Here is a 24,393-nt window from a genome sequence, read left to right on the forward strand (position 1 = left end):
CTACTGCTTTTGTTCTCTGTTAAGTGCTTTCTCCCTGCACATTTTTACATCTGGGCACAAATCTCTGTGTGTCACATTCAAACCTCCCAAGAGAGAGGAAGTGCTTAGATAGATTAAATGTTCTTCCTTTTGGATATTCATACATTTTGGATAATGATTTTGTGCTAAACTGTCTCACAGGTGACTGACTGGCTGGCCTATAGATAGTTGCTCTGGGGTCAGGGGCTAGTCCCTGGGTGTAATGTCACAGGTGTAAAGCAAGACAAGATCCCATGCGAGGAAGCGCCCTTGGCAGTGTTGTTTACTGGAAGACGTTAGCACAGCGGGCACGCCCTTGCTACTCAAAGTGCGGTCCATGGACCAGCAGCGTGGGCATCACCAGGAGCTTGGTAGATGAGGAACCTTGACTCCACCCCAGCGCTGCTCAACCAGAATCTGCATTTTAACAAGATGCCCAGGGGATTTGTATGTGTGTTATAAGTTTGAGAACTGCTCTACCAAGCCCTGCCCCCACTGATTTTTGGTAAATTTGAACTTTTCTGAATATTAGGCTTGCTTAAAACTGCATACCCGTGTGGGTCAGATCAGATCCTAGGAGTTTTAAAGCTGTGCTGAGCCTTAGCCATGCAGTCAGATTTCAGGACGAGAAGTCGAAGACCAGAGAGATTAGTTTGCCTAAGAACACAGCACTAGAATGCATTTAATTATGCACAATTGTGTGGGAACACTGGTAACATAAAAAAAATTATTTTCTTATGCAACCCAGCAATACTGAGTCAGTTTCTGAGCCAGATAAACGTAAGAACTGGGCCTAAACTTATTAAAGCAATGGACGAATTAGCTGGCTGCATACATGAACTGCATTCAGAGGGGTTAGTGCCGTGGAGGGTTGAAGAGAAGTTGGAAGGATTGTCTGCCAAAGAGATACACCACCGTGCTTCCAGTTACAGGGGCCAGCACTTGGCTTGGAGAATTACTCTATCTGGTCTTACCCTCTTAGGAGAGATTATTAAAGTCTATCCCATTTCTAAGCAAATTCTCCCACATCTTTTATATTTTAAATTTCCATTTTGATTCGCATCAGAATGCCTTTGGCCCACACACATTTTTCATCTAAACAGACACCATGATAATAAAAGCACTTGCAGTAGTGGAACTGGTAGAAATAATAATTAGTACAGCATTTTAGATCTGTATGAATGAGCTATGTATGTCACACGGGTATCTAAAAAAATGTGCCATTGCAAATCTTGAAGGTTTTCCCTGATGAATTTTCCATTTGATCCATAAATTGATCTTATAGTTTAAAATACTCTTCTTAGGTTTTGTAGTGGTCACTGCTCATTCAATATTAAGCTACAGAATATCCCCTTTGCAGAGCTTTTGAGGGGGTGGAGTTATATACATGAACACTCAGAGGAATGTTAGAGAGCGTGGAACTGGCATCTCGTTTTACAGGTGAGGAGAATAATGTCCATAAATGGTCAGTGGCAAAGCAGAAACGGGCGCCCAGGGGGACAGAGATTTGAATCATCCAACAGATCGGTAGGGTGTCCCGTGTGGCTGTGAGCTTGGTCTTGGGAGCCTGAGAGCCTGATATTTGGGCATTTGCTTGGGCCGCCTGGCAAAATACTTACCCCTGTTCCCCAGCGACAGGTCTTAGCTGTGGTTTTTGCTTCCAGGTATATAGGTGTCTTGGTTGTGAGTTGGATATACTCCAATGCACTCAACCATTTTCCCTCAATGTGTAGGACTGCTGCTCTTGTCTATGGATTTCTTGCAATCATCGGTTTTGCCATGCATCCAACAGACATATATTTGGTGCCTACTGTGTACCAGGCACTGCATCTCATGCAGTGGGATTCCAGGATGAAGAAGACACACTCCCTGCCCTGGGAGCTCCCTGCATAGAGTAAACAAGATATCTGGGAGGCAGGTGGATGGAACACAGTGTGGTGAGGGTGAAAGATGAACCAAGTGCAGTGGGAGGGTTTTCATTCTTGTTTGCATCAACTCTATTTCTTTCACTTTCTGCCTTTTCTTTCAGTTTCTCTTCCTTCTTGAAAATGACTAAATATCAAATAGCTTAAGGATAGTAATACCTGGTTTTATTTTATCACACGTCCATTGTACCCAAGCACTGTGATGGGTACACAGAGGTGCACTATGTCGGTGACAGGTGACACACTTGTCACCAAATAGCTGCATGGGGTGTGCTAAGTGCTGGGACGGGGGGCGTGCAAGGCCCCTCCGGGTACAGGAGGAGGGCCTTCTCTGGGAGGGAGTTGGGAAAGTTTACACTGAAACTTGAAGAAGAAATAGGAGTTGCCTAGACTCCTAGGAAGAAGATTGTCCAGGCAAAAGGCAGAGGTCCGTGACGTGTCTATATCTGGGGACTCGTTTGTTTACTGAGGCTGGAGCATGTACAGAATGACAGCTCCTACAAGCCAGCTCAGGAGGACAGGAGTCAACCCTCCAATAGTGGCACAGGACACACATCCCAGACTCCCCTGACTCTGGAGCCCTTTAAATGATAATACATGGATGGTACCCACCCAGGCTTCCTGAGAGGTAAGGCCTGCTTGAATTTAAGCATGCGAGGCCCTCAGCTTTCACATAGTCTCCCTTTTGCTCACCATTCACACCCACACGCCAGCGCCTCCGTCCTTGGGCTTTGGTCTTTCACACGTGGCCGGACTGGTGATGAAGCATCTCGTGGCGGCAGGCACCATTACGGAGAGAACAGCCAAGGGCTGGCTGGCTTGCTGCCCAGCTGCCTGAGCCCCTGCCTGGTCGGACCCTGGAGCGTCTTTCTGGGGGCTCCTCGGCCCGCTCCCACCCTCTCCTTCTCCGTGGTGGGATTGGTGGGAGTGGGTTAGGACACAGGTCCAGGCTGTCTGCAGACGGCCTCATGTGGGACTGGTCCACTGAGGCGCCATGTGACTTGTGTTGTGGTAACAAGCAGAAGAGGTGCCCCTTCACTGCAGCCTCGGTGCTGGAAAACCCCAGGTCTGGTTAGAGGTTGGAAGGTTGAGGGAAGACTTGTGGGCCCTGGCAGCACTGGGTGGGCCCAGCACCAGCAGGGGTCCCCTCCCCAGGCACTGGCACCTGGGAGCTTCTTAGCTGCCTGCCAGGTAGTCTGAGCCTGGGGGAGGGGGTGCCTATAGAAGCCATAATTAGGGATTTTACCGTCTGTTTTTAGCTCCTCTGGAATGGAAATTCTGGAAGTCAGCAGGAGCCAAACTGGCTGGGCAGGGCCGGGCAGTGGTTCTCCTGACTGTTGATGGCAGCACAGGCCACCTCTGAGTCACAGGCACGGTGAGAGGGCTTAGGTGGGTCCTCTGGGCGCAGAACCCTCGTAAGTCATTGGAAGCCACAGCCGGCAGGTAGCTTGTGCCATGTAGATCATGGACTCTGGTTAAGCACTTTCAAACGTGTTCTGTAATAGAGACCCCGGCTGCGGCTCCTCTCCTGCTGTCGCCCCTTCTCCTCCTCTGGTCGGTGGTCGTGTGGTGTCCCAGCCATTTCTCCCCCACAGGGTTGGACGCCGTCTCTCCGGCTGGAAAACCGAGAAGAGAAGGTCAGTGTTTCTTCCCTTATCATCCCTCTGTTGTCCTGGGAGCGAAGCCTCTGGCTGCACAATCAAGATGGGTCGACCTGTCTTACTTCCAGACCCTTCTGTCCCTAGCCAGAGCCCCGGGTTTCCCACTCGGGCACCAACTAAAGGCCTGTTAACCAACCACGGGCTCCCTGGTCATTTTATTTTTTGTGGCGTGGGAAGACTAGATTACTGCCTAGAAGCCTAGTCTGTCCATTGTAGGAAGGGCTCTCAGAGAAGAAATCCCTTCCAAATACCACGTAGGCGGCTGACTGAGCCCCAAGGGGGTTACGTGGTGTCAGGTGTGCATTTATGGGTATGAGGGGCGAGGGAGATGATTATCCTGAGACTCGGGCAGCCCCGCTGGTGTGGCCGTCACCATCCAGGCTGGAGGATGGGCCAGGGGATGTTACCTTGGGGGTGGATGCCAGGCGGATGGGCTCACAGACCCCATGTCAGAGGCCGCGGCTCCACACGGCTCAGAAGCACGGAGGTCAGGAGGGTAAAGATGCTTGTTCTGCACCTCAGTGTGGGACAGGAGGCTGGCAGTGTCCCTGGGACACACTCCTGGGAGGGTCTCCAAGTAGAGCATCCAGTCAAAGGGCAGAAGGAGGGTCACTGCGACAATCAGTGCCATGTCTCCCACTCAAAATTGGGATGGGTGGTTTGACACGGAGTTCCTGCAGCTGCTCTCTCCACAGTGTGAGAACCTGAGCGTCCCCACAGGGTCTGCCTCCAGGTCAAGTTCATGCTGCATTTCCTGGCTGCCCATGTTTCTCACAACTCACCCACCTGGATGGCGGAGGGGTCAGAGGGAGGAGAGCCAAATGGGTTATTTATGGTGGGAAAGAGGAAGAACAGGGGGGCAGGCAGATCTGCCTCCCAAGCCCTCAGTGACCAAGCAGCCTGTGCTCCTGGACACCTTCCTGCCCTCTCCGGCCTCTGTGGGTCCGTCTGTGCCAGGGGAGATGCCTACCTTGCAGGATCATTGGATGTCTCAATATGCAGATGCCCAGGGCCAGCCTGGGATGTGTGAGACGCCTAGTAAATGAAAAGGTAAGCGAACAAACAGACTTCCTACTAAAATCTGACACCCTGTAGATATTTCCTTCTGACCCAGGACAGCCTCAGCATCGATAATTGCAGCTTTCGGGAAGTTTGATGGAAAAGAATTTGTGACACCCTCCCTGGCAGGAAGCATGGAGTTTGGAAATGTGTCTTTGCACCGAGATCAGAAAGTGTGTGCGGTTCAGAAAGAACTGCACGGGGAGGGGCAGTGGGGGGGGTGGGTGTCGACTCTGCGCTGCCCCTCTGCAAGCTTCCCGTGTCTACTGCCAAACCTCTTCAGGGTCGAAATAAGCGAGATCGAGCGCGATATATGAAGCAGAACCATGGGAGTGTCTTTTCATCCTGGACTGAACAATTTCAAACTTTCATCTTGATGTTTTTTCAGGGGAGGGGTGGGGAAGGGTCTTAACTCTTAATAAAAAATCAGACGTCAGCATCTCCTGTAGAGCCAAGGCCTCGGGTACTGGACCTGGAGCCTTTGAGCTCCGAGAGTTCATTGTAAACATCAGTGTGGCCAAAACCCACAGTTGAGTGCTGTTTCTGGAAAGTGAGTGGAAGGATGATTTTTTTTTTTTTTTAATTCAGCAAATAACATGGCTTCTCTCTGTATCTTTACTTATTACGGGCTCTGGCTTTACCAAGCCGGTCAATCTCTTTTATAGATAAATATGTACCCGTTTTATTAAAACAAAAGCCTCTTAAATGCAGATGGTATGCTTCCTGTTTGCTAGTCCTCGCAGATTCCTTGTTGCAACCGAAGCGGGCGTGTTACTTTGATAGTCGTATGAAATAACCTTAACTTTGCCTGGGGATATTTATAACAAAACATGCAGAATTATTGCACCATAAAGCCTGCTTCACTGATTCTTGCTGATTAAAAACTTTTTTTTTAAGACTAATGTAATAAAAACCAAAGACCCAACAGCTGGAGCTCTGAGCACAGCCCAACTGGAGCCAGCGGCTCCCCCTCCGCCTTTGATTCAAACCCTGTGCCTGGGAAGCCAGGCCAGCACGGTGGCCCCTTCCCAGAGGCGCTTCATGCATCACCAACCTTCCCGCCCCAAGTCCAGGCGAGGAATGAATGGCCTGGGCCTGGGAGGGACGGGCTTGTCTTTCTGCCACGCTGAAGGCCAGTGCCAAGTTTTGCTTCAGGAAAAACTAAGGCAGAGCAATCCCTGGTATTAAGCAAGGCCGTTGTACCTCCCCTGTGCCCTGGCAGACAGGCCCAATAGGACAGAGGCATTTTTAACTGATGGTAGGACCTTGCAAGGATAAGAAGTTGGCAGGAACTGACACAACCCTTTCTTCCTCTTTCCAAGGTGTCCATTTACTGGGTACATCCTCAAGGGCACTATGAAATCAGATCCAGTGGGGTTTTCTCCCCTTGGCTCTTGGCCAGAATCAAACTGGTTTCATCAGACTCTGAGTGTAGATGCTACGTGCGTTAATTGGTGCGTTCAGCGTTAATCCTCACTTTCTTTGGGGACTACAAGAAGCTTTCCCATGACCTCTCCCATTGGGTGCCTGTCTTTGGGGCCCGAACCACCACCATCACACTCTTCTCTTTTCTCACTTTCCCTCATCCTTCTTCAACCCCTCCCTGGCCACCTACGCATTCACACATGCATAATTCTTAATCCCTCAGAGTCAGAGGTTTCCCTGAAGCTAGCTCAGGTGGAAAACCTGGGCTTTTGCTTTTTTAAAAAGGCATTTTCTTATTTTTGAGGGGTGACCGAAGAGAATTACAACACATTCCTCTTAAGCCCAACTGTCTGGAAGCTGGGGCCAAACAGGGATCTCTGTCCTGTAGTGGCGCCTCTGGCCACCAATCGCCAATCCTGGGGGACCTTCGCTGTTTTTAATGAGACGGAATAGAATAAAAAGACTCGATTTAGGGAACACCCATGTGCCCAACCCTCACCCTAAATAAAAGGCCATTGCTCTTGCCTGTGGTGTGTCCTGTGGGCTCTCTTTGATCCATCTCCTTCTCTCTCCCCCAGAAGTGATCAATCATCCTGAGGTGTGTGTTCACCATTCCCTTGCTTTTCTTTACGTTTTCATGTATATTGAGTATCTCTAACTAGAATATTCAGTTTGCATGTTTCCGGACTTTACATGATAGAATAATATTCTTCTGCAGCTTCTTTCCGGCAACATCAGACTCCCAAGAAGCATCCTTTTGGCTGCGGCTGTGAAATTGTTCAGTGTCGCCGCTCACTGAGTCCCATCGTATGGTGATATTGATTCCAAAGGACGTTTAGGTTGTTTTCACTATTTCAGACTTTCCTGCTGTGCTATGTACATTCTAGATATGTCTCCTTGTTCGAGACTTGCTCTGGAAGTAAAATGACTGGTTCTAGAATGTGTACATCTTCAGTTTTCCAAAAGTGGCTAGGTCAGTTTCCATTCTGCTCCAGTGTAGTAAGTGTACCATTTGTTTCCTTACCAACACTTGATGTTGTTTTTTATCTTTGCCAGTTCAGTGAGCAGAAAATGACGGCTCACCGTTGTTTCAATTTGAATTCCCCTGTTGGTTAATGAGGATGGGTGTCTTTTAATTATGCCAATTAGCCATTGTGAAGCACCTATTGAACTATTTTGCCTGTTTTTCTTAATGGATTTACAGGTGTTCTTTATATGTTTTGGATGTCCATCCTCAGTCAGTTATGTGTTGTGCAAATATATACTCCCAATTTTGGCTTAGCATTTCACTGTCTTTGTGGTGCCTTTTGATGAACAGAAGTTATTAATTTTAACATAGTTAAGTTCTTCAATCTTTCCCTTTAGAATTTGCATAACTGTGTCTGGCTTTAGGACTCCTTTTCAACTACATTCAAGTTCATAAGGATAGTCTCCTAAATTGTCTTTTAAAAGTTTAATAGTTTTATCTTTTGCATTTAGCACTTTAGTCCACCTGAAATGCTTTTTTTTTTTTTAATGGTGTGAGTTCAGGGTCCAGTTAAAATTTTCCCTTCATATGGATACAGCATTACTCCACCAATTTATTGAATAGTCCATCCTTTCCATTGATCTATAATGCACCAAATTCATATCAGTATTGGTCTATTTGAGGCTCTCAATTCTGTTGATCAGTTTGTTTCTCTCCAGTACCACACTGTTTTATGCACTATGGCTTTGAATAAATATTGATACCTTGTGATGTTAGATCCACACTCCTCCTCCCCCATTCTTCTTCAACAGTGTCTTGGCTGCTATGCTGTCTTGTCCATGTAACTTTTAGACTCAGCTCATCAAGGTCCACAAAAACTCTATTGGTATTTGACTGGATATGAACTAAATCTGTAGATGAGTTTGTGAAAAATTGGTATCTTTGTTGATTAAAAGATTTTGATACTACTCTAAACTGTGTTTTTAAAACAAACTTTCTAGCATTTTTTTGTTGATAGATGAAAATGAAATTGATCTTTGTATGTTGATTTTATACCCATCCAGCACCTTTGATAAAATTTCATCAATACTTATACTCTTTCTGATAGATTTTTTTTTTTTTTTTTTTGTGGTACGCGGGCCTCTCACTGTTGTGGCCTCTCCTGTTGCAGAGCACAGGCTCCGGACACGCAGGCTTAGCGGCCATGGCTCACGGGCCCAGCCGCTCCGCGGCATGTGGGATCTTCCCAGACCGGGGCACGAACCCGTGTCCCCTGCATCGGCAGGCGGACTCTCAACCACTGCGCCACGAGGGAAGCCCTGCTTTGTATTCTTGATGTTTCAATTACTGGGACAGGTATGATAAATTTTCCTACCATAAGAGTGGATTTACTTATTTCCCTTTGTAATTGTGTATATTTTTTCTTTTATGTATTTAGAAGCTATATTTTTAGGTTACACATGTTTAAAGTTGCTCTATTTTCCCAGTAAACTGAAACTTGTATCACTGTATAATGATTCTATTTATTCCTAGTGGCGCTTCTTACCTTCATGTCTATTTTGTCTACTCTAAATTTAGGTACACCAGCTTTTTTGATTAGCATTTGCCTGGAATATCATTTTCAGTTCTTTTTACTTTCACCTTTTATGTTTCTATGTGTTACCTGTAAATAGCATATAGACAGATTTATTTAACTGAAACTTTGTCAATTTGTATTGATTGTGATTACTGATATATTTGCCATTTTATCAAAAGCTTTCTATTTGTCTTGCCTTCTTTGTTTCTTTTTCTCTCCTTACTTGCCTTCTTTTATCTTTTTAATATTTATTTTCTTATTTTAACGTTTTATTACAGAAAGTTTTAAACACATACAAAAATGGAAAAACCATCTCTCAGCTTCACCAAATGAATTTTTTCTCTCCTCTATATTTTCCCCACAACCCAGCATTGGATTGTTTTTAAGCAAAACAAAGCCATCATATAATTTCATTCATACATTCTTCAGTGTGTATCTATAATATTTAAGAGGTCTTTTATAAAACAAAACCACATTACCATTATTACATCTTAAAAAATAGTAACTCTTTAATATCATTAAATATCCAGTTAGTGTTCAAATTTTCCTAATTGTCTCACATACACAATTTTTTTTTTTTACTGTTGTATTGGTTTGCTTGAATTGGATCAACTAAGGCCCACCCATTTCTTTCTTTTTTTAGAGTAAAAATTATTTTTCTTATCTCCTTTTCCCCCTTACTAGCTTAAAAATTATATAATTTTTTCCCATTTTTTCTTACTATTCTAGAAATTCTAACATCAAAGTTAATCAGTATTTTCTCCCTCTTTCTGAACAATACATGATTTGAGGGATAGTTTAACTCCTATCAAAAAACCCCTCCTCTAATCTCAGACTATATGCTATAAGGTTTTGTATTTTGATCCACTAATTCTCTCTTCAATTGTATCCAATCTGCTGTTAAACTCAACTACTGAGTTTCATGTTATAATTATCATTTTCATTTCTTGGGTTTTTTGGTTCTTTTTCATATAGTCTCTTGTCTTTACTCATATTTAAAATTCCTTATTTTATCTTTTAAATCATATATTCTTTATCTGATAATTCCATGGGTCTGATTCTTCTTCTTATTATTATTTTTTTTAAATCCTGCTTGTACCCACTCATGCTTTGTTTCCTTATATATTTTGTGATTCTTGACTGTGAGCTGATACCTGTGGGAATTATTTGAGGTTCGGTTGATGAGTTTCTCTTGGGAAGATTTGTGTTTGCCTCTTTCAGGCATCTGAGGCATCTCCTGTCATAAATATCTTTAAACTAAATATTCAACTTGAAGTTTTTCCTTCTTCCTCAGTTCTAGGTTCACAGAGGCAAATTCTTTGCACCCCCTTGGAGGAGGGCATAGATGAGTTTATTTCTCAGTTCACTCTTACAGGAAAGATATAGCCCAGTGAGTCTCTAACTTTATGTAGGGGGTGTTCTATTAGACTCCTCACCTTGATTGGGCCCTATTTCCTTCACCCAGCAAGGCTGTGAAAAACAAAATTCAAGTTCACTGTTGCAGCAAATGTCATCAAGGTAAAAGCTGGCTTTAGAAGTCTACACATCTCTCTGGTTTTTCACTTTCACTTAATTTTCAGTCTCTTGCCATTTTTCTGGCCAAACTCAACAATGCTTTTTATAGATCAGCATTGTTAATCGCTTTCCGTAAGAGGGTAGGCCAGCGTATCTCTTCCATGCTTCCAGAAGTAAAAGTCCTCCCAACAGTTACTATTCCAGTTCCTATTCCCAGAGAGCTGACTTTTGTTAGACAAAGTTTTGGGAGTTTCTAACTTCAGTAGAACAAGCCCACCTGGCTGCTTTGCAGTCTGTGTCTCCATCTCTTTCAGATGCACCCGTTTCTTCTTGACCTTGACCCTTGATCCTCTGCTTTCAGAGGCTCCTCTGCTTGCCAACCTTACAAAGTACAGTGAGACCATCAGGTATGAGTACTCTTGTACTCCCTCCTTTCTGCTTTCCAATACCTCTTTATCCTATTTTTCCTCCCTACTTATTCTTTCCTTAAGTCCCATTTAGAGAATTTTTCCTCTTTCCAGGGCTACCTCCTCTGTCCTTGTTCTGAACACCGTCTTTGCATCTGGAATTCCTCCTTTCTCACACACTTCCTCTGCATCTTTGTCAGTCATATTATTGCTCATCTTCTGAGGCTGAATATGGTACTTTCTATTCTGTGATACCTGTTGAGCTGTCCCTTTCCTTTTTATCCCAAATTTCCTCTCTGAACCTCAAATAACACTATATTGCTAAATGAACACAGGGCTCACACTGCCATGCAATAATTCTATTTGTTTAACTGTCATCTCTCCTACTAAACTGTGGGCTCCTTAGAGAAAGCACTGTTTTTCATTTTATCCTTATTATTTCTTACTGTCCTGAACACAATACTTTGCATATAATGGCTCATTGTCATTTAACAAATGAATCCTTTCTTGCCTTCTCTAGAAATCAGCTTTTCCAATGATCTCTTTTCCTTACTCACTCTCCATCTTCACTAGATTCCTCCCTTCTCTAGTCAGACACACTCAAGTATCTGACTTGGAGAGGAAAGAAAAATCTCCTCCCTTGATCCTGTGTTCCCTTTTTTATCTTTTCCCTTCCAAGTATCTTAAACATGTGGTCTATGACTTCTGTCTTCTTTCTTTGCCCTGAGTCTTTTTTTAACCATCTATAATCTGACCTCCACCCTTACCTATCTACTGAGATTACGCTTTTAAAAAGGAAAGCTTTCCTTCTATCACCACATCCTTCCCTCAGCTTTGTGTACCGATTCTGAGCACTCCTGCTGGGAAAGTGTCCCTTCCCTAGGGTGGCCCTGCAATGCCTTGTGCTCCCCCTGCCCCGTGACCTGTGACCTCTCCACCCAAGCCTCTCTCAGCCCGCAGCCTTCCTCTCTGTACTGGGAGGTCCCCTGCCTTCGTGACTTTAGCCTTAATTAATGCGGCTGCTTTTCACATCTTGATTCTGCATCTAATCTCTTCTAAGTATAAAATCTTGTATCCCTAAATTCCTTCCAGACATTTCATTTACTGTCCTGATGCTCAAGATGCCTCTCTTTTCTAAATTTTTTACATTCATCTCTTCCATCACCTCCTGGGTCATTTAGGTTCAAAAATCTCAATTTAGTAATGGTCCCTCCCACTTTCTTACTCTTCTCCCCCTTGGCTCCTATCAAGTTGGTTCAGCCTTCACAACATCTCTGCCCCCTCCAGTTGCTGTTACTCTGGTTTAGGATCTCTCACTCTGGACCAGTGTGCCAGGCTCTGCTATTGGCCTCTTTCATTTCTCAGCCATCTTGCCTACTATTCCAGAAGTTCCCGCCCCCGTCCCGGGATATGATGGAGGGCTCTCGAAAAAGAGTATGAATTTTGGAATCAGACAAACCAGAATCTGAACCCCAACTCCACTCATACTGGCTGGGGAATGTCAGTTTCCTCAACTGCTGTGAAAGTTGGAATTTAGTATTAAGGGAAACGATATAATAAAGTTACCTTCCATACTAAAAAAAAAATTTTTAACAGATGAATAAGCAGTTTCAGAGCAGTTAAGTAACTTTCTCAAGGTCACAGTTTATAAAGCAGAGCATAGCCTACCTATAAAGAGATTTTTACACATCTCACAGGTCAAGGTGAATATTAGCCTTTAATTGCCTTATATTAATGAGTCCATATTCCCAACATCTAGAAACAAATTCTGGACTCATCTGGTTCTTCAGGATCCAAGAGAAGACACTGACTGTGACAGGGCTGGAGCAGGTCAACACTGATGTCAGGGGCCGAGACCGGGGGTAGAAGACCAGGCTGTGTGGGGTTAGTGTGGAGGCCAGCACGTGGACACTGGGAGGAGGGCACGGTGAGGGGAGAGGAGATCATGACCAAAGGACCCCTGCCCAGCACAACTGTCACTGGAAAATGAGAAAGGATATGGAGCTCATTGTGTATTTTTATGATGTTCAGTAAATTTAATCCTTTTCTGCCTAGGGCGATTCACTCTTTATAGGGGTCCTAGGGATTTGGCCAATTGTGAGAATGTCTGGAGATATTAAAGCTCATTTTATGAGGTTGGCAGCCATGACTTTCAAACCATAAATTTCATCCTTTAAAACAATGAGAATGACTGCTTTGAAAAAGTCCATTTGACGGTGGAAAGTACAGTCATAGAAAACACAAAGACAAAACTCAGGATCCCCACCTCTGTCTCAGGCCTGGCTGGGACTTGGGTCAGCTGTCCGGGCCATGTGAGGGGCTGGACCTCCCCCGCCCCCTGCTACTCCCCCCACCCCCCGAGCCTCTGTGATGGATGCTGTGATGGAGCCAGGAAAACACCCAGGAGCGTGTACTCAGAAAGAAGGGGGAGCAAAGGAAGGGGAAGGCCCTTCAGTCCACGACAACCTCCCCTGGCTTGGCTGCCTGGGGTCGTCTGTCTGGTTTCTTCAACATGGCGGTAGCGTGGCCTCAACTTGCTTGTCCCCTCCTGTGTCCGGGAGCTGTGTCTTCTCCCTTTGCTCACGTCCCTAGAGCAATGGCTTGAGGGAGCCATTCCCTCAGAACTCCGCGAATAAAAGCGTTTTGTGGTGAGTTCTGTTTTGGAAAGGATGCATGTTATTCTCTCCTTCTGGAGGTTCAATGACCACCAGCAGTTGGAATTAACTCTTCTTTAGCGAATAGCCTTCAGGGCCAGGTGACAGTTCTTGGGGTGTTCCCAGGGCCCAAGTCATGCTCTGTAGGAGTTACAGAAACTCTCACCTCTCTGCAGATTTCCACCTTGTCCGTGCTTTTTGGTGGTTGCTCCCTGGCGAGCTGGCGGGCACACTGTGGAAGAGAGGGCAGAGTCTCCTTCCAACCTGCTCACAACCAAGAGCTCCTGGTTGTTCATTTCTGAAACCCCCTTAAGTGATTTGCTTCCCCATTCACTCCTCTCTCTGACAGAAGGAGGAAATCCACTTTTCTGCGCTGATGGATACTCTGTTGTTAGTTTAAAACGTAAAGTACGGTTTAGGGATGGAAAAACTTGAAGCTGTGTACTGGGGAGCAGCTTGCGTTGTTATGGCAACTAAAGCCATCAGCTGGCGTGCACTGGGCATGGGGAGCAGGGGTGGGGCTAAGCTCAGGAGCATCACGGGGAGTCCCACCCATGGCCATTACCAGAGGTCAAAGGCCACAGATAAAATCCAGGGCAGTGGGTTCACAGGGGGAAACTTGTGCCTCTGGGTGGGCATCCCACAGGGGTTATTACGAGGGCAGTGAAGACAGTAATTTTATGAAAAATCAGCCTTCCGTCCAGACCGTTTCTAACAGCTTGACCATTCTCAACCCTCCAGATTGAGGATATTTGCTTTAGGTAACTAAAGCAAACTTCTGTTGGGCAGAAGTCACAGCAGCCAACATTTATTAGACTCTCACTGTGTGCGGATGTGTCCATCTCCCCACTTCATACTCGTGGCACCACTGGGACTTGTGGCAGCAGAGTATTTTTATGCTCATTTTACAGATGAGGAAAGTGAGGCTTAGCAGGGCCGGGTCACATCCTCCGTGAGGCTGGGTAGGAAGCCCAGGCTCCCACTCCGTGTGTTCCACTTCAGGGTACAGCTTGGAGTCTTCTTGGAAACCTCCTCACATTCCAGGCAGAAATTCAAGGACCAGAGAAATAAGAACCTAAAAAAAAATCACATCTATATTTGAAAGTTTGTTGCTTCATGTGCCGTCCACTTGGAGAGGGTCTGGGTCTCTTCTCAGCAGGGAGTGCACAGGTAGAGCCTTCTCTCCGCAGGGCTCCCTCCTGTGGGACATGGAGTCTGACTGTGAACCTGGACAGGATTCAAGATCCTTTGGGGCCTCGCCTTGAAGGATGAGCCCAGGGCTTGGGGGAAAAGGGCTGTGAGGCTCCCCAAAGGAGGGTCCTCCCTGGCCCTTTAAAAACATGATTTCTTCTCTCCAACTCTACCTTCTCCTAGAGATATAGTGAGAGAAATTCTTAGGGAATCTCAGAGAAATTTGACTGGCTTTGATGTAAAATATGTGGAAGGAGACAGACCACTGTTGCCAGAACTTAAACCTTAGGTGTCGCTGCCCTGTTTTCGAGGCATTGCTGGCTCCTGACCCCAGCAGCAAGTTGCATGCCAGCCACAGGGGCAGCCGTGATGATTTACTCCAGCTGTCCCTCTCTGGAGAAGAGAGATTCTCAAAAACTTGTCTCTGAAATGTTTCTATTTGTTGAATAATTTGTGTATTTAATGGCATATAACATTTTAAAAATCTCATAAAAGATTAAAAATTATATTTTAAAATTTTCTATTTGAAGAAAAACTACAGGCACACCTTGGAGATATTACAGGCTTGGTTCCACACCACCACAATAATGCAACTATTGCAATAAAGCAAGTCACACAATTTTTTTGGTTTCCCAGTGTGCAAAAAGTTATGATTACACTACACTGTAGTCTATATTAAGTGTGCAATAGCATTGTCTAAAAAAATGTACATATCTTAATTGTAAAATACTTTATTGCTAAAAAATGGGGACTATCATCTGACAGCACAGGGTTGCCACAAACCTTCAATTTGTAAAACAAAAATACCTGTGAAGTACAATAAAGTGAAACCTAATAAAATGAAGGTGTGCCTGTAAAATAGCACATTGCAAAGGCAGACGAGTGCAAGGGTTTCCTGGCCGAGACTGGGAACTGCCAGCTGTTGGGTCTGGATTCATTCCCTAAGCCATACCCACAGCCAGCTTCCCAGGGCTGCAGCCTGGGCGGTCACATGGGGCCTGCGCTCAGGACCCTGGACTTGGTACAATGCTCTTTTGCTGCTGTCTTGAAATTGCGAACACTCTTTAACCAAGAGGGCCCCACATCTTCATTTTGCACTGCGCCCCTAATTATGTGGCCGGGCCTGCCTCACTGGTTCCTCATCCACGCAGAATGAGGTGTGCGCCTATAAGCTCTCAGGCCCGGCCCCGCACCCCTCCCAGGCCTCCATCTGTTCTCTGCTCGGAGGTCAGGGTGGCTCTTCCCAGCCTCAGGCCCCTCAGCGCTCCCCGCACAGGCTCTCGCTTTGCTGGGCTGACCCTGACCTGGGAGGCCTCCCTCACCTCCTCAGGTGTCCGCTCCTGCCTCTTCCCTCGTCAAGCATCCCCCCTGCCTGCCACTGGTCCAGCTCGAGTGCTCACATCTCTGTGCAGTCATCCACTACACCCACTGTGTTACACTCACATCCTGCGTGTCTGCCCCTTCCACCCCGTGAGCCCCTCCAGGAGGGCACTGGGCCCAGCCCTTCCCACTCCAAATGTCAGATGTAATGTCGGGTGAATTGTTCAATGGATGACCCTCAAGTTGCCTGGCAACAGGGTCTCTGGGACCAAGGTGGGAGGGCTGTGCACAGTCTCGACTTGCCCCCTGTCTCCAGATCCTGGGCACCAGCACTCCCGTCACCTCCTTGAACAGCCCAAGTCTATGTTCAGACCTCCTAGTACCCCCACCTGACTTGTCCCTCACCCTCCAAGGCTCCTTTCATGGCCAGTAGAAAGATAGATGTCTCCTCTCCTGGAGCACAGGCATGGGGCACCATGCCGGGAGAATACAGCACCCAAGCACTGGCTGCCCCTTCTCCCTGTGTGTTCCAGCCTCTGCCCCAATGACCAGTGCTATTCCCTGTGTCCATTAGCATGACCAAGGTAAAGCAGTGTTCCCAAGGTCACACAGCCAGCAAGGGGCTGAGATGGGACTTAAGCCAGGCTGAGTGATTCTAGAACCTGTGTGCTAACCCACTGTTTTCTACTTAAGCACTGTTTCTTCATCAAAAACAGCCTAAATAAACTTTGCTTTTTCACCAGGTTTCTGGGAAGGTCAAATGAGTTAATATATGCAAAAGCACTTTATAAGTTAAAAGTGCTATGCTTCCTGGTTTAATACCACCACCCCCAACTCACTCACCCCTCTTCATCCTCACATTCTTTAGTCAACAGTTGGTTTTGTTGTCTTGATCTGGGGCAGGAACGATTTCTGAAAAGCAAAGTTACTGCCATGTGCAAGGTCAAAGCTCTTTAGGTGGCTGCATTTCAGGTTGGTGTGGTGATGGGAAGAGAGAAGGCTGATATCAGGATGTCTGATTTCTAATCTTGGCAATGTCATTGTCCTTATTTTCCACCTTTAAAGGTGGGCACCATCCTTTCATTCTTGAACACTCTACTGTAACCAGGCTCTGCCAGACACTGGGGCAAAGGAAAAAAGTCTCAATTCTGCCCTTCAAGAGGTTCAGCATAGCCTTTCTGGCAACATTTGGACTGTGGTAGACCATACAGTTGTTTGCAATTATTTGCTGCCCTTCTTCTGAGAGTTTTGTTTTTCTCTACATCATTGACATTGGCGTGGGCGGATGGCTTCCACTGGCCAATGAGATGTGAGTGAAAGTGGCATTTGCCACTTGTGAGTCATTGCCTGTCTCCACCAGTCCTCTGGATCTTTTTTCTCTGCCACGAGACCAACTTGTTCCAGAGAGGGCTGCACCCTCAGCCTTGGTGCTAGAATGGAAGAAAACCTGCAATTGACTTGTAGAAGGTGTGAAATGTGAGCAAGAAACATGTTGTTGTATGACACAGATTTGGGGGGACATTTGTTATGCAGCGTAACCTAGAAAAAGCTGAGTGATACAAAAGGAAAGAAGTGGCCTTTACTCTTCTGTTTCTTTGTTTCATCAGTTTGGTGATAAGAACAGTAATTCTTGTTCACTAAATTAATAGATTTTATGTATCTCAAAAACGTATTTCATTCATTTCTTGTCTTTAGAGCCTTGGAGTCCAGGCAGCCAGGGGTCCAGGCAACCGGGACAGGCCAAATCCACAGAACTTCACTACCCACTTCTCTATGGCCTTGGTGGCCCTTGGGTCCCAGGCTTCAATGTTTCTTTGCCACTCTTTCTGGTGAGTGGTTGGTCTTTGTGTCAAAATTGCCCTGAGCTGCTTCCCTGCCCATGAGTGTAAGGCGGGATCCTGGGGTTATTTGGCATTCGTGTTGGGTCAGGACTTTACTTTGGAAAGAAACTCCCTATTAGACAGTCCTGAACTGGGTGCAGAAGATGGAACTGCCTGTTTACTTTCCTGGGCCCCCTCTCAGAGGGCACCTGAGTCCCTTCTCTGTTTCATCTTCCTGTTTCTTTTGTTTGCTCATGGTTACTTTTTTTCTTTCCCATTGGATGGAACTGAAGGGACAGAGCCAGTTCCTTCAGAGTGTCCAACCTGGAAGACAGACAAACTTTTCTGGCACTGATGCTGAGTGCCTCTCACAGACTAACTTCCTGTATGATGACACTAGCCAAGGCCCGCCCTGCCTCCTGCCTTGCTTCCCTCTTTTCCTCCTTCCTTCCCTCTATCCTTCCCTCCTTTAATTCCTTCATCTTTTCTTTCATTTCTTTCTTCCAGCAAATAGTTATTGAGTCCCTATGATGTTGCAAGTCACTGCACCGGGCACTGGAGAGACTTCAGTGAATAAAACAGATCAAGAAGCTCCTCTCAAGATCTGGGGGAATGTATAGGGTGAGTGGGCAGGGAGGACAACCCAACCTGTCATTCTTTTATAGAGAAAGCTGCAGTATTGCTGTAATCTGATTATTTTTTCAGTTATTCTAAATGCAGACCTCTGGGTAGAGATGAGATGGACAGATAAGGAGATGAAGGAAGAACTGGTAACAGAAGGTCACTAGCAGTTTCTCCTGGAAAAGTCTCTCTGTAGGTTTATCAGGCTGGGCCTTGGTGTCTTCTAAAGATTGGACTTAGGATGAGGATAAAAGATCATTAAGTCCAGTGCTCCCCAGAATTTCCACCAAGTGGCCCTAGGGGCAGAGCACCGTGAATCACTGTCCCTGAAGGAGACAAACTTACCGTGAAGCTGCCAGATTTAAGAGACATTTTTTTGAAATACCTTTTGTGACTTAAAAATGCATGTACTTTTTTTGCTTGCTTTTCATAACATAGCTGTTTGGTTTCATATAAAAATTACCCTCCCAAGACCACATATTATATGATTCCACTTACATGAAATGCCCAGAATAGGCAAATCTGTGGGGACAGAAAGTGGGTTAGGGGTTGCCTAGGTCTGCCAGGGCTGGGGGAGATGGGAGGAAATGGCTGAAGGGTACAGGGCTTCTTTTGGGGTGATGGAAATGATCTAAAATTGATTGTGTGATGGTTGCACAATCCATCAATATACTAAAAACCATTGAATTGTGTGCTTTAAATGGCTGGATTGTATGTGATATGAACTATATCACATAAAGCTCTTAAAAAAATAAAAAATTGTCCCTCACCATCTTCATGTAAAGTTGGCATTCCGGGAAGATAAGAAACTTGTAGCTTTTCACCAGTGGGCAAGCTGGGGTTAAGTGCACCCATTTGAGAAGTGAGATTCTGGTCCAACAGCATCAGTTTACAGATTTATAGAAGCCTGAGGAGGAGACATGACTTGCCCAAGGCCCCCAGAGTAGGGAGCAGAGCCAGGTTTCCGGAGTCCAAGTCTGGGACCACGGGGTAAGCCTCCAAATGTACTTTGCACTGAACTTCGCATTCATCTTGTTTCACTTCCCTACATCATTTACTTCCACGTCAGTTCAGCCACACGTGTTTCCCGGTCCATGTCATTAGCCCTCTTCTCTTGGCTTTCTCTGGCTTACCACGTCCTGATGTCCCCCAAATAAGTGGCTATGCCTGTGGATCACTCACACCCACCTTCCTCAGGGGCTGGATGGGAGCGTGGGTAGAGGAGGGGCCCCAGCCATTCTTGCCTTGGGCTCCACTGAGCCAAAGGCCAGCTCTGCCTTGGAGAAGCTGAGGGGAGTAAGATCCACTATCTGTGTAACCATGGAAGAACCAGTGGTACCTGGATGGAATCTCAGCCAGGACACTTTCATCCTAACCTGCCTGGCATTGGGCAAGCTGTGAATGTGAGCTGCTCTGATCAGATGTGAGGAGGGACCGTGTGGTAACCTGCAGCCCCCGTGGCCCAGCCCTCTCCAGATCACCCCACGCCCAGGGACCCACGTGCATGTCCAGAGCAAGGGCCCCCTCTGTCAAGCTGGACCTTTTCAGGGAGGGGCAGCTCAGAGGGTCTCTGTAACCTTGGGGCTTCCCTTCTGTGTGCTTCTTGTATCCATTCTTTCATGAGATCTTTACAAAGGTCTTGTGGGGCGGGCAAGGCAGATATTATTTGCCTTAATTTTTCAGATGTGGAAACCAAGGCTCAAGAATGCACATTATTTGCCCAAGGTTTTTAAGCCAACAAATGAAGGAGCTGGGTCTGCTCCAGACTTCTAGGCCAGGCTATTCCACCATACCCTGAACCCAGATTAGCAGCAGCCATGGGGAATAGTGCACAAGACAGCCCATGGCCTCAAAGGACTGCGTGAGCCTTAATCATCAAGCATTTGAAGACCACCTCCAGAATAGCTTCGTTTTAAATCCATGCCCAGAGTTGAAATTAGATAGAAAAGACGTGAGAGACAGAAGTACCCAGAAGTATTTCCTAATAACTACCTCTCCCCTCCTCCGTTTCATGAATGCGACAGTTTGGGGGAATAAGCAGTCGTAGGCGGAGATGACAGTGTGAGATATTTCACCGAGGAGGGGTTTAACCACCATTTGTTCAGCAGAGGAGAGACTGACGCTGGAGATTACTCTAACAGGGAACTAGTCCTTACAGAGCCCAGTGAAGGAAACTTAGGAAGTTTGGGGTCTGGAGTTCTGGGGCCAGGCCGTCACACTCTCCCTGCCAGGTGAGATACCCCCTCCCCCCGATTGGAGTTCCAATGTTTTACTATCTTTTAATTAGATTCGTAAGGTTGAAAATTATCTGATTATCCAGTCCAGAATTTTTCAAGCACTTTAAAAAAGCCTTAGAATTCTTTTTTCCCAAAATAAATAAAAATTCATAAATCTGAGAAAAGCAGAGCTGAAAAACAGAAGCATCTTGGAGGGTGAGCTACCTCGAGCCCCATCCTCTAATAGTTCTGGTCGCCCTTCAGAATTCTAGAATTCCTCTGAAAACTACTGATTTAATCTCTTGTTTCACATATGGGGAGACTATCAGTAAATATAATAGTAGTCATCATGGTTATATTTTATTGAGTCTTACTGTGTACTCATCTTTTTATTCTCCCAATGGCCCCACAAGACAGGTGTTATTTTCTGAAATTATCAGAAAAGGAACTTGAGGCTCAGGACAGTTAGGCAAGTTGCTTGGAGTCACCCAGAGAATGCATGGGGGACAGGAGACTTATGTCCATGACTGCCTGGCTGCAAAGCCAGCACTGGGCCAAGTCCTCAAAAACACAGATTTCCCACTAGACCCAGACTCTATAGGAACAAGACCTTAATGGAGACTTGACGTAGATTTGTTTTTCTACCCCCAAAAGCGCCAGCTTTCGTGATACCTACTTTGAACAGTGGAAGGGCCCTGATTAGTGATCTTAGATGGGGTACGTGGCTTTTGGTGTCCTAAAGGAAGTATTGGCAGTTTGTCAGTGACTGAAAGTCAGACCAAGTTCCAAAAGTCACCTTGAAGCTGGGGCAGTAGGGGTGAGCTGCCTCCATCCCTGACACAGAATCATGTTGTCACTTGGAATGACTTCTACCTGGCAGTTGGCATTTGCACAAGGAACTTGGCATTGCAGAAGGCTAAGAACTTTGGAAGCATCTGGTCCAATGTCCTCATTTTACAGATTTAAAAACTGGGAGATGGAGTGGCAAAAAAGGAAGGGGAGGAGGAAGAGGAAAAGGAGATTGTCCAGGGAAGCCAGAGCCCCCAGCAATATGGCTGTCATGGGCTAAGAGCACCTGCATATGGGGAGAGTGCCAGTAACAGCAGCCGTGGCTCTTCCATCCAACAACTACTGAATGAGAACCTATCACGTGCCAGGCACTGTTCCAGGGTATGGGATACATGTCTGAAGAAACATAGAGACCCCTGCCCTCGTGGAGCTCACAGCCCAGTGGGTAAGCCAGACGCTATAAAGTCATCGCAATGGTGGCCTTCAGAGTGTGTTGACCATGCAACCCAGGAGTACAAAGTGTTTGATACTGTTCCTCCTCTGTAAGTTTATATACTTATAAATTATATACATGTGCATTTATACTATTCTATATTATGTGCATTTAAATCTATCCCCAAATAGAAAAATTTAAAGAATGAATTTGAATAGATACATAGAAGTTCTAGTATTTTTTTCCCTCTCCCCAGTTGAATTGTAATAGGAATAGATTTGGAGCATTCACTTTGGAGAATTCTGGACCAGCCACCCTATAAGCTGGGAAAGTTAGAAATTCTGAGCTCAATTTTTAGGTTATATTTATTCTGAGTTGCAGCCCTCTCTTATAATATCAGTACTTCATTCAACTTTTTAAAAAAATTGTGGCAAAATTTACATAACACAAAATGTACCATCTTAACCATTTTTACGTGTATAGTTCAGTGGCATTAAGCACATTCACACTGTTGTGCGACCATCACCACCATCCATCTCTAGAACCTTTTCATCTCCCCAAATTGAAACTCCACACCCATTAAGTATAACTCTCCATCCCCCGGGGGCCCTGGTACTCACCATTCTACTTTCTGCCTCCATAAATTTGATGACCCTAGGTCAATAATTATTTTTAAGCTCCTATGATGACTCAAGAGGTAGTTTGGCACGTGGGATTCAGTGGTGAGCAAAGCAAATGAGGTGTCCGCCCTCCAACCTCCAATAAAGTGTGCTTTAACTAACCTAACCTAGTACTGCTTTAGATCGGTGTCTTTGGCAAGGCCAGAAGGTGGGCTGTATCTAAGCATGTGGCCCACTGTGGTAGACAGGGCAGGTGAGCTAAGAAGGGGTGGGAGTGGTGAGGCTGGAATTGAGTGAGATGTGACAGTTGACCACCTGATAAAAGAGAAATACCTTCCCAAGGAATTCCTAAAAAATTGGGGGAGAGGTGGGGCTTCCTGTGCTGTGTAGGTTGAGGTTTGTATTTATCTTAATTGAATAACACAGGAAAGGTAATCCCAAAAGGCTGGTGGACATGAGAACATTCAGGTGTCATTTACTATCAGTAACCTTCAAATGACTCAGGCTTCAGGGCTTGGGAGGATCAGGTTTCCAGGAGAGAGACCCGGAGAGGGATGCAGGCTATCCTCCCAGGGTGAAGCTTGGCTGGGTGGCTGAAAGCCTCCCATACTCTGCCCCTCTGCCTGCCTTTACCTTAGGATAAAATCATACATTTCCAATTACAGGGCTGGTCAAAAATCAATACAAAGTTGGGAGAGAACAGATCATTTTTCTTACGGAAGTAACCGTTTTCATTAATTTTTCATTAGTGCTGCCTTTGTTTTGCTATCCATCACTGGTGGAGCCCTAGCCTGCATTTCAGCCAGGGTGCATGTTTCTTGGATTCAGGAGATAGTGGTTGATAAAGCCAGCAGGTTCCTGCCAGGATTACTGCCTGTGGAACCGGTTTACGGGACTATTCTAAGACCATTATGTTGGTTAAAATGTGCTTAAAAATACCAGGTTTCCACTCAGCAAAACTCAGTCCTAACTCTATCGTGGACATTCTATCTATAGAATAAGGTTCAGCCTCTGTTGCATTTATTTTCAGGGGTGTATTTGTTAGTCTGTTCGTGGGCACTTTTGGCATTGATTGATGTGATGGGTCCATTTGGCTGGTGCACTTGGCTAAGGGCTGCCTTTGGGGCCTGGGGTCTTAGGTGGGGAGGGGGGAGGGCAGGGTCCTGTGTCTTTGCACATGGGCTTCCCCGGGCTTTCAATGCAGTTATTTTATTCTTCAACTCCTCCCTCATTTCCCCTAACCTCAGCTCGCCCCATCCTCTCAGAAACTTAAATATCTTCTCTATGAAGCCTTTGCAACCCAGCACCTTAGCAGAATTGCTTGACCAGTAAATCTTATCCCCTCTCCTCTTAATGCTTTTCACACTACAGTGCGTTGTCTATTCCCGTGGGCCTCCCCTAACCAACCTTGCGTTACCCGAGGACAGGGGCAGTGGCTTTTTATTTTTGGATTTTCAGCACCTAAGAGCACCTGGCCAATGGGAGGTGATTAATGAATGTTTATTAAATGAAAGAAATGACGGGAAGTCCTTCCTTGCTGTGTGTAAGCCAGGGTCAGAGCCCTCATTAGCAGTGGAGGTGAGGTAAGCCCTACACTCCCCCAATTGACTTATCCTATTGATGCTTAAAGAAATAAATGCTAATCCCAGCTCTGGCTAATTAGCTGTGGAACCATGAATAAGTCACTAACACTGGGTCCTTATCTATAAAGAGAGGATTCTCTTCCAGACCTAACATCCTTAACCCCAAGAACCTCTGCCCTTGGAAAAGGATTCTCCCTGTGCTCACTCGTGCAGCTGAACGACTCATAAGCCTCGGTTGCCAATCCCCCAGCTGGCCCCTGCCCAGGCCCTGGGCTGGCTCATTCTCCTTCTCAGCCCTTAGTGGCTTGTCTGGAGCTAAGCCTGCATCTCTGGTTGTGAACCCAGCTCCGCAGCCTGCCCCCCAGCTTTGCTCCATCAATTAGCTCTGGACCTTTTCCTATTTTCTAAAATGTATTTCAATATGACTAGATTTGGGATGACCACCCTCGCAAGAAACATTTTCATTACCCCAGAGAGTTCCTTCGAGCCCCTTTCTAGCCACTAGCCCTCACCCCTTTGCCTCCACCCTAGAGGTGACCACTATTCTAACTTCTATCACTGGAAACTAGTTTTGCCAGTTCTGGAACTTCACA

General features: G+C 45.9%; 1 protein-coding gene and 1 long non-coding RNA gene across 2 annotated transcripts in view; both read left to right on the forward strand.

The window, feature by feature from the left end:
• The window catches only part of TAF4B (TATA-box binding protein associated factor 4b), a 131,657-nt gene extending 126,611 nt beyond the window's left edge, over positions 1–5,046 (forward strand). The window contains exon 16 of the transcript XR_003437259.1: positions 3,539–5,046. The gene's annotated coding sequence lies outside the window, so the exon portion shown is untranslated. The remainder of the gene's footprint in view (positions 1–3,538) is intronic.
• A 3,261-nt stretch (positions 5,047–8,307) lies between these two features.
• LOC113631263 (uncharacterized) lies at positions 8,308–23,335 on the forward strand. Its single transcript, XR_003437239.1, has 4 exons — positions 8,308–8,411; positions 17,414–17,547; positions 18,046–18,159; positions 21,336–23,335. It is a non-coding gene; the product is annotated as an uncharacterized LOC113631263 (long non-coding RNA).
• The last annotated feature ends 1,058 nt before the right edge of the window (positions 23,336–24,393 follow it).

Source organism: Aethalodelphis obliquidens, unplaced genomic scaffold (genome assembly GCF_003676395.1).
Source record: "Aethalodelphis obliquidens isolate GAN/ISIS:26980383/991018 unplaced genomic scaffold, ASM367639v1 scaffold32, whole genome shotgun sequence".
NCBI classification, from domain to species: domain Eukaryota; kingdom Metazoa; phylum Chordata; class Mammalia; order Artiodactyla; family Delphinidae; genus Aethalodelphis; species Aethalodelphis obliquidens.